Raw genomic sequence first — 9,442 nt, 5'->3', positions numbered from 1 at the left:
CCTTTAGTTTCTCAACACACCTATATGGAAAAGGTCTGGTAAAAACATATAGGAATCACACTTGTCATGTACAATACTTGATAGCATGATTCTGGTTAATTCTGGGAAGAGCTTAATTTACATTTCATACAAAAATGGCATAATGCCCCTCAACATGCAAGGTAGGTCTTAGATAAACATATCATTTGTCTATGTTACTGTACATGAAAGGGGCTATAAATATTTGTCTACACACACTGTTATTGTGTGTGTGTGTGTGTATATAATATATATATATATATATACACACACACACACACACACACACACATTATGCCACACATATGATTCTTCTTTTTCAACATGAGCACAACCCATCTGGTTTGTTAAAATGCTAAACAAATGCTTCATAAATATTCCATTTCCAAGTGTTTCGCATCGTGTTGTATTTCCCGGGGCTGTGTACCTAATTTGATTTCAATTTTCTGATGCCAGGAGAAAAAAATGCTCTTTCAGGTCAGTTAAGCAGAGTATGAGCTTGTTTTATTTGATAACATGAAAGGCTTTTTCATGCCAAGTAAATTAAAACTAACATTTAATTTGCTCCACACAAAGCCACATAGTCACAGGGCCCGTGAGCTCAGAGTTCGAATGTGTTGAAGCTGTGCCTTTAAATGTTTCATCTTCCTCCATAATGTGACCTGTCCCCCAGCCACAGGCATGCAGCCATCCTATTTATAGGGGCTGAGCTCTAGGGCATGGTAGATAGAGAGGACGGGCTGGAAGACATAGGGGGGGTTGTGCTTGTGCTTCAGCACACTGTTGCTACAGCTGGACAAATAATGAACTCTTCAATCAGTTTATTGCCACAGAGTCATAGTGAAGCAGCTGTGCATTAGTGCTTTTTCAATGCATGATAAAGGACGAACGTAGTTGAATGTATTTGCAAAGAGTTTCTGACATGATGACCCACTCATGTCATGCATCTTGACCTAGCTGTTCATCATGAAATGTAAAATGCATTTCAGTTCTCTCTTCTAACACTAACAACTGCAAATTCACTGAATAGACATACGACTAACCAAAAGGACTCAAACAGCATAATCCTGGTTAATCATGGCAAGGTGACAGATGTCTTTCCTGGAGAGGATTTGGAGCTCATTGGCATGTGGTGCTCAATGCACGTCATCCAAATGTTAACGCTAAACAAGTATGCAAATCACTATATTTATAAAAGTGTTAGTTGTTAAATAGAATGCACTTAGGCCTACACAAGTAACCTTTAGTGTTTGTTAAGAAGGCTCCAGCATTCATGCTCTGTTATACGCTCTGTGTTTATGCACTCTTTACACTCTTCAAGTTCTTTAATACCTTATATACCAGATAGGCAGTCTTCATGACCCTCCCACACTAAGTGGTCCCAGGGGTTTCTTTTATACGTTTAGGATTACTCTTTATTTTTGTGATTTATGCCTAATAAAATTATTCTCATTTAAACTATTTTGATATTTAGTCTTATTCTTGACATAAAACATTACATCTTAATTAGAAATGTGCTAGGGGATATACTTGCATTGACCTGCCCTACCTTACAGAGAAATAATGGAATGTAGCAAATCAACATATTTCAGAATAATAATACAAAAAATTATAATAATAAATAGAGAGGTGGTAATCGGTTCTTGTTTGTATGAACCTTGTGTGTTATAGCTTGTTATCCTTGATTTAGGATGCAATTGGACATTGATGCCTTTTGCACCTAATGCTTCTAGTGCTGTCAGTTTAACGCGTTATTAAAGGCGTTAACGCAAGCCCATTTTAACGCCGTTATTTTTTATTTTTTTGATTAACTTTCTTTTTGCTCTCCCAAACTGTGTAGTAGGCTAACGTTACGTTTGAGTGAATGGTGAGCGCGATACGGCGAAATGGATTATTAAAAGCTTCTGAATAGAAAGTTTACCTTTAAAAGTTGTGTTGTGCTTAAAAAGCGAGCTTCACTGTTGTCTGAAAATGTCAACATTTTGGCTGAAAGCACAGAAGTAGTAGGCTTACCTTTTATTGGTAACCTAACTGTTACGGTTCATTGTTTTTGAAATAAGAGGCCTGACTTCTATGTTCACAGCAAACTTGAAAAAAAGAAAAGAGAATTAAAAAAAAAAATGATTGAAGGGACATTTAGAATAGATACAAATTTGCGATTAATACATTTACGATTAAATATTTTAATCGTTTGACAGCACTACTTGTAACACCTAATGCTGCGAGCAAAGACACAGATTCTGGATAACAAATATTGTGAAAAAGAGATTTGTAAAATGCCCTAAAAGAAAATATCCAGTGAAGATTACACACACAAAGTGTATTGAGTGTTTTTTGTTTTAGAATGATTTTCAAGAACATGTGTAATGCACAATTCAATTGTTTATTTGATTTTATTAAGTATTACTTCAGTTTGAGAATCTCTGGAAATGTTCAAATGGCGACTAGACAATTGCAAGTCATTGTGTAGTATATGCAATGCGAACGCTGTAAAGTTGATCTCAGAATAATACAATTTAAATCAGTGAGTATGAATGAAACCATCATCAATAGCTGTAATCTAACTGAGAAGGAGGGTAGATCTGGTAGATCTGTCTCAGACAGCCTACCCATCCACAATCCAATGTTTGGCAAGTATGTGGCATCACTCAAGAACAGACACCTTGCCCTACTGCTCCGCATCTCCAAATACACAGCTTTGGTTCACTGTGGTGAGCTGAGATTAACCTCATGTCTGATACCTGATATTTATATCAGGCTCATTGACCAGGATGACTGGATGGTGAGCAAGAGAGAAATAGCCTTCAAAGACAATCTGCCAGGGCAAAGAGGAGTCAAGGCGGTCATGGCTCCTGCGTCACTAGCAGCCTCTCTGCTCTAGTCCTATTAAAGTGTTTAAGTGTGAACGTCAGAGCACTGGCTTCAGTTCCTGCTCACAGGTCATTTCATTCATCCTACTGGCCTACATTGGAATTCAACCCACATATCAAAGTCATAGGAATTTTGCACATTAGACACCAAAAGAAAGTGAAGGTCAAGTGTCAAGTGCAATCCACATTCACTGTTCAGGTGAAGCATCGGAAAGCAGCATTGCAGGCTTAATACTTTCTTAAGACTTTCTGAACTGTCACTCAGTGTGGACACATGCGTCCAATTTCCGATTTCAGTCCGATTTAAATTGGATATTGGACACATGTGACTCCCCAGAACTAGATTCATTGTGTCCAGCTTGAGTCCGACTGGACTCCGATGTAAACCCCTGGACACACGATTCGATTCCGCTGGGAATTGGACTGGGCGCGCATGTGTCTCTCGAAACTAGATTGAAATTGGACAACAACAACTTTTGCACGTGCTTGAGATCGTGCCCACAGACATATACATGCATCATATATGTCTATGATATGATAATCGCTGCTAGACGCTCAGTTCTTGTGCTCCCTCTCATTCACGTTGAAATACTGAAAGCGAAACTGAAACTTATAAACTGCAACGCAACTGTTTGGGACAGAATGCGCTAATTCAGTGAACAAATATTTTCATATTACTTTTTCACCAGTTGTTAGTCATGTAATCCTTTCATATCGATGTGAATCAATCAATACTAATACAAATTTAACTGTGGTGTGTTTTTGTTTCATTTCACAACGTATTTACTGTATAATCAACGGTAGCAGATGTAAACATTCCGCATTTGATTTGAACTGACACGGCCAAGAACTAGTTGTGTCACTGCCATGTGCTTAGAGATAGAGCAGTTAACCCCCCATGGAGACCCCATGGAGAGAATTGAATGGGATCGAAGTGCTGCCATCATGTGCCCGCACTGAATGAAGCCCTCATAACAATTGTAGGGGAACGGATCATCCAGTTCACATCAAGGTATTATTACCAGTACGGAAGCCAATATTAAATAGTATTTTACTGCAATGTTAGAATTTCGCAATATAATGCAAACTTAATACTTCCGAACATTCCGTTCTTGTTGAGAGAATTGTTCTTTCAGCAGTTTCCTGCAGAGGTGAGATCTGCTCTAGCTTTCTCATGTAACAGGGAATCAAGTGAATAAACTAAGGAGGCAGATACTGTTTTCTCATTCCAAGTTCTTGGTCAGAATTCCAACCAGACGAACCAACTCCAGAATCCAAGATGGCTGCCCCCGCACATTAACTTTATTAGCACTATTATTTGTATCAATCAGTCCTACACACAGTACTGTCTAACTTCTACTGTTTTGGTACAGTATTTGTATGCTTGTGTGTTTGTATGATTGTATCAACTGGTATTGCTAACATGTGGTATCAATTGCTAACAGCAACAATTAGTATTGCATTTGGAATGTGGTTAACTTGGGTGTGATGTCATTCCCAGCTCTGAATTCGTACTTTTAGGGTACATGATACACACAATTGGTGATGTTCACGAGCACTGTTTACCTATTTCAGCTGCGTTCTTCCGAGAGGAAGTTCCATGCATGGGCAGCAGATACAGAAGTCTGCAGTGACCAAAAAACATAATTTTCTAGGGTTCTAGCGGAACTATTGCCTAGAATCCTTAGAGATGATCTCAAGTTTTACACTAGCTCTTGCACGCACTAAGTGTTCATTAAGAGCCCTTGGTAAACAAGAGACACCAGAAATCAATTTGTTGTGAAGGGAGCGGCTATTTGAGATTCATAGTTGATAACTATATGCCATAGTCAATAATTAAATGTATCTTATAAACCAGTTATAACTATTACTTTTATTTGGATTTAACTAGCATGGAAGCATTCCTGGGTAACTACTTGGTTTTGACCTGGGGAGGGAGGTGTGACATTACTCTTACCTTCCCCCCCCAGGTCGAAATAAAGAACCCTGTCTCCATGGCCTATTTGAATAGATAGTAACACCCCTTAATATCAGTGTATTTAACACCCTGTCCCTTAAAGGATAATCAGATATGCTGAGGTGAAGCACTGAGGGACTGTGGATCTTCAAGTCTCTGTCTCATAATGGTGGCCATCATTGTACAAGATTAAAACCTGGATCGATAAAATTATATCCTATAAGTTGGAACGTCTTTGATAAAACTGATGATTTCCACCTTGACCAGATGAATGAACCAAAGGTTAATGTGGCGCCTACATTATTGTCATATGTTATATGAATATTGTTTTTTTTTCATATACTTTCTACGTATTGCAACTTGTGTAAATTCCTTCCCACAAGAATGTATCATATGTGTGCCATGTTCATTGACAAGCAAATGGTCAGCCAGACCTTTCCCGTCTGCACACATTTCCCACATTTGATATCAAGGTAGACCCAATACTGTTCCCCTTCCTAGCACACCCCACATCGTATATGGTATCAAATTAGAGTCAATAATATATTGAGCTTGTGAATTGTTGTTCATGAATAATTCCATATCCTGCAGTTGTATATCACCTTTAGTGTGCACCTATGTTAATGTATGAAGTTATTTTCTGTACCAATGGAAGTGCACCACCACCAGCTTGCAAAGACTATAAGACTAGAAAACTATAGTCTTTAAGTAGGTCCTCTTTTCTAGTAATATGACAAGGAAAGGACCGCACCTTCTATCTGTTGCTAGCCTCAACATCGGGATATTGGATGCGAATTTGGTTGGTTAGATACACGTATTTCTTCCAAACTGTTATGTTAACCCTTGGCAGATGGCCCATTCCATTTCAGTACCTGAATCCCAATTATGTTCATTCATCTATTTATGCCGTCCAGCCACTGATTTGATCGATGAAACCGTCCTTGTAAATATCACATGATAAGCTAAGGTGATATCATAGGTGAAGTGGTTTGTGGTGCAAAAGTTTTTTTTACAATTTGAAGTCAAAAGGCAGATTTTACAAGTCACTCGCATACTGTTTGACTTGAGGGAAAAACAACTTAATATGTTATTAATACCGTTGATCCAGCTAATTACTTGAAAAGCAGTGTTATTTAGTTATCTACACCAGTAGATGGACTGTGTGAGTTCGACCATATAGCATTTTCACTTCAGTAGAGCAGGTAACTTTCCAAATTATAAGTTGTCATAACTCTTCTATGAATTTTATACATATTGTATAATTATATGTTATACATATATTTAGGTTACCAGGGCTGTATTGGTAAAATAAGAGGTGGGTAAACTATGAATTTTGTGATCAGACAGACCTCGACGCGAAGCAACGCACCACAAAGCGTCGCAACTCTGTAAGGCTGTCCTGGCTGTATTCCATTATGTTATCAGTTAAAGTCCTATTAAATTAATGACAGTGAACAAAGGTGTTTGTAGTTTATTACATTTCAAGAAAACAGTAATGAAAAGTTTGGAGGGGGAGACACAAGAAAGGACCTCTGGAAACAGGCCCTGGGTGTTACAGCTGAAAAGTCTAATGTAAAAAGAAACCATGCTGCAACACTTCCCCTGTTCTTTAACCATTGGAGAAACCTCCAATGTCAACACAACAACGCAATTGCTAGATTAAGACGTGCGGGCAGGGCAGGCAGAGTTATAAATGTATTTCCTGTATTTCCTCCAAACTCTCCAAACATCTTACGCTTTCTGTGGAGGCAAATAAAGGTGACGTGGACGAAGCAAACCATCCCAAAAGCGTGGCGGAGAGCAGGAGGAGTGGTAATCCCAAAGAAGAAGGATGCCTCAAACATCGATCAATTCCGGCAGATCAACCTGTTGAACGTGGAAGGGAAGGTCTTCTTTAGCATTGTTGCTAAAAGAATGACAACGTACCTGAAGCAAAACAACTTCATTGACACATCTGTGCAGAAAGCCGGAATACCTGGTTTCTCAGGATGCTTGGAGCACACAAGCATGATATGGCACCAGATCCAATCTGCCAAAAGGGAAGGAAGAGACCTGCACGTCTTATTCCTGGACCTAGCCAACGCTTTCGGATCCGTCCCCCATTCTCTCATCTGGGCAGCCTTCAACTTCTTCCACATCCCAAATACCATCACAAACCTGGTGAGAAACTACTTCCAAGATCTACAATTCTGTATCCAAACAACAGAATATACATTATGGCAATCTTTGGAAGTGGGTATAATGGCTGGATGTACCATCTAGCCTTCACCATGGCAATGGAGGTTATCATTCGCGCTTCCAAGTGGGTTGTGGGAGGAGAACGTCTGCAATCTGGACAGCGTCTACCTCCTATTCGTGCCTACATGGATGACATGACCACCTTGACCTCAACCATCGCATGCACCAAACATCTACTGGGAGAGCTTCAGGCCAACATTGCATGGGCACGGATGAAGTTCAAACCCAGGAAATCCAGGAGCATATCCATCATGAAAGGAAAACTCGTGGACCAGAGGTTCTACATCAAGGATACACCCATTCCTTTGGTGTCAGAGCTGCCAGTCAAGAGCCTTGGGCGCTGGTACAACGCGAGCCTCAAAGACTCAGACAAGAGTGATCAGCTGAGGGAAGAAACCATCAAAGGCCTTGTCAGCATTGACAAGACCTTGCTTCCTGGCAAGTTGAAACTATGGTGCCTGCAGTTTGGATTGCTCCCCCGCCTGATGTGGCCACTAACGGTCTATGAGATCCCCATGACCAAAGTCGAGAAGCTGGAGAGGACAGTTAGTTCTTTCATCAAGAAATGGCTTGGCCTCCCACGCTGCCTCAGCAACATCGGCTTGTATGGACACGGTGCCCTGGAATTGCCTGTCTCTAGCCTCACAGAGGAGTTTAAATATGATGAAAATATCCGAGAGGCTGCTCCCAGACTGGCAACTGGGAGGAAATGGATCCCATCTGAAGCCGTACAGCAAGCAAAATCTGCTCTCAGGCATGGAGACATTGTAGGACAGGTGCAGCATGGAAGAGGTGGGTTTGGACTGGGGACAAGTCAACCCACATGGCACAAGGCAACATCAACCCAGAGAAGATAGCTGGTGGTTGCTCAGGTGCGGCAACAAGAGGAGGCAGACAGATGCGCAAAGGCAGTCTCGCAGTCCAAACAGGGCCAATGGACTAGCTGGGAAAACCTGGAGCATCGAAAGCTCACATGGAAGAATCTTTGGGAGATGGAAGAAAGCCAGATCAGCTTCATCATCAGAGCCACCTATGATGTTCTTCCCACACCCAAGAACCTAAACCAATGGTTTGGAGAAGATTCTTCTTGTGCGCTTTGTAAAACCACCGCAACACTGAGGCACATCCTCACTGGCTGCAAAACCAGTTTGTCCCAAGGCCGCTATACCTGGAGACACAATCAGGTCCTACGACAACTGGCGATCACCCTGGATACCTGGGAGATAAGACTGAACTTAGTTCCATTTAGAGCACTGGTCAGCAGCGGGGGCTCGAGTACACGAAGACTGACTCCAAGCTTCCTCACCAAGGCAGTCTGGATGAAGTTATGATCAGCACCTGAATCAACAAGGGCCTTGACAGAATGAAGTTGATTATTGATCAACAGGTTAACAGAAAACACAGACCTCTCAACAGGGGGAAACCTCTCCACCACACCCACCCGTACCCCTGCAACTACGGGTGGGCGGAGCCTATTAAAGGGCATCGTGGGAAAAATGACCTGGCTTGCCACAGTAGAAGCACGAGTTGGTCTCTCTCCGACGTCTCCGCTCATCATCAGTGATATGAGTTCGCCCAATTTGAATTGGTTCTGGGTCAGTGAGAGGGGCAATGACCTCCAGGCAAAGTCGTTCTGGCAAAAGGTCTTCTGGCTTTACACTGGATGCGGTCTCGCAGACGGGCATCCACTCTGCCGGCCAGATCGATGAGGCCTTCCAGGTTACTAGGCAACTCGTGGGGGACAATCTCATCCAATATGTTGCTATTGAGACCATGAAAAAAAGCATCAAACAAAGCACTAGAATTCCAGTCTGTACAGGCTGCCAGTGTACGGAACTCTATAGCAAAATCATAAACAGAACGAAAAACCTTGAGCATCTCATCTGTGAAATCCTTAATGCTAGAACAGTAGGAGGCGTTAGAATCCCAGACCACTGTGGCCCATTCCCGTGCTCTGCCAGTGAGGAGGGTAATAAGTAACATAGGCGACCCTGGAGCGCCTGGTTGGGTAACAACATAGCCTGTAGCTCCATAGAGAGGGAGCACTGTGACAGGAAGGAGCGGCAGGAACCAGGCTCACCTGCATACGGCTGTGGAGGTGGCAGGCGTGGTTCCTTATCGCAGGAAGCTGCGATATAATAAACGGGACTTGACCTAGTGTCAAGGACTGGTTCGAAGAACTTATTCATTCACGCCGCTAGGCAGGGAGAAGTGCGCCGCGCTCTGGCCCCGCCCCCACCGGAGCCTATAAATACCACGGCGCGCCTCTCCATCTTCCTTTTCAAAATCTTCGCGTAAGATTTGGACTCCAAGAATTTTTCTCAACGCTTATTACTGGTCGTATACTACTTGTTTCTAA

The sequence above is a fragment of the Sprattus sprattus genome (genome assembly GCF_963457725.1).
Source record: "Sprattus sprattus genome assembly, chromosome: 14".
NCBI lineage: Eukaryota > Metazoa > Chordata > Actinopteri > Clupeiformes > Clupeidae > Sprattus > Sprattus sprattus.
The sequence above is the reverse complement of the archived record's forward strand: the minus strand, read 5'-3'. Positions refer to the sequence as shown.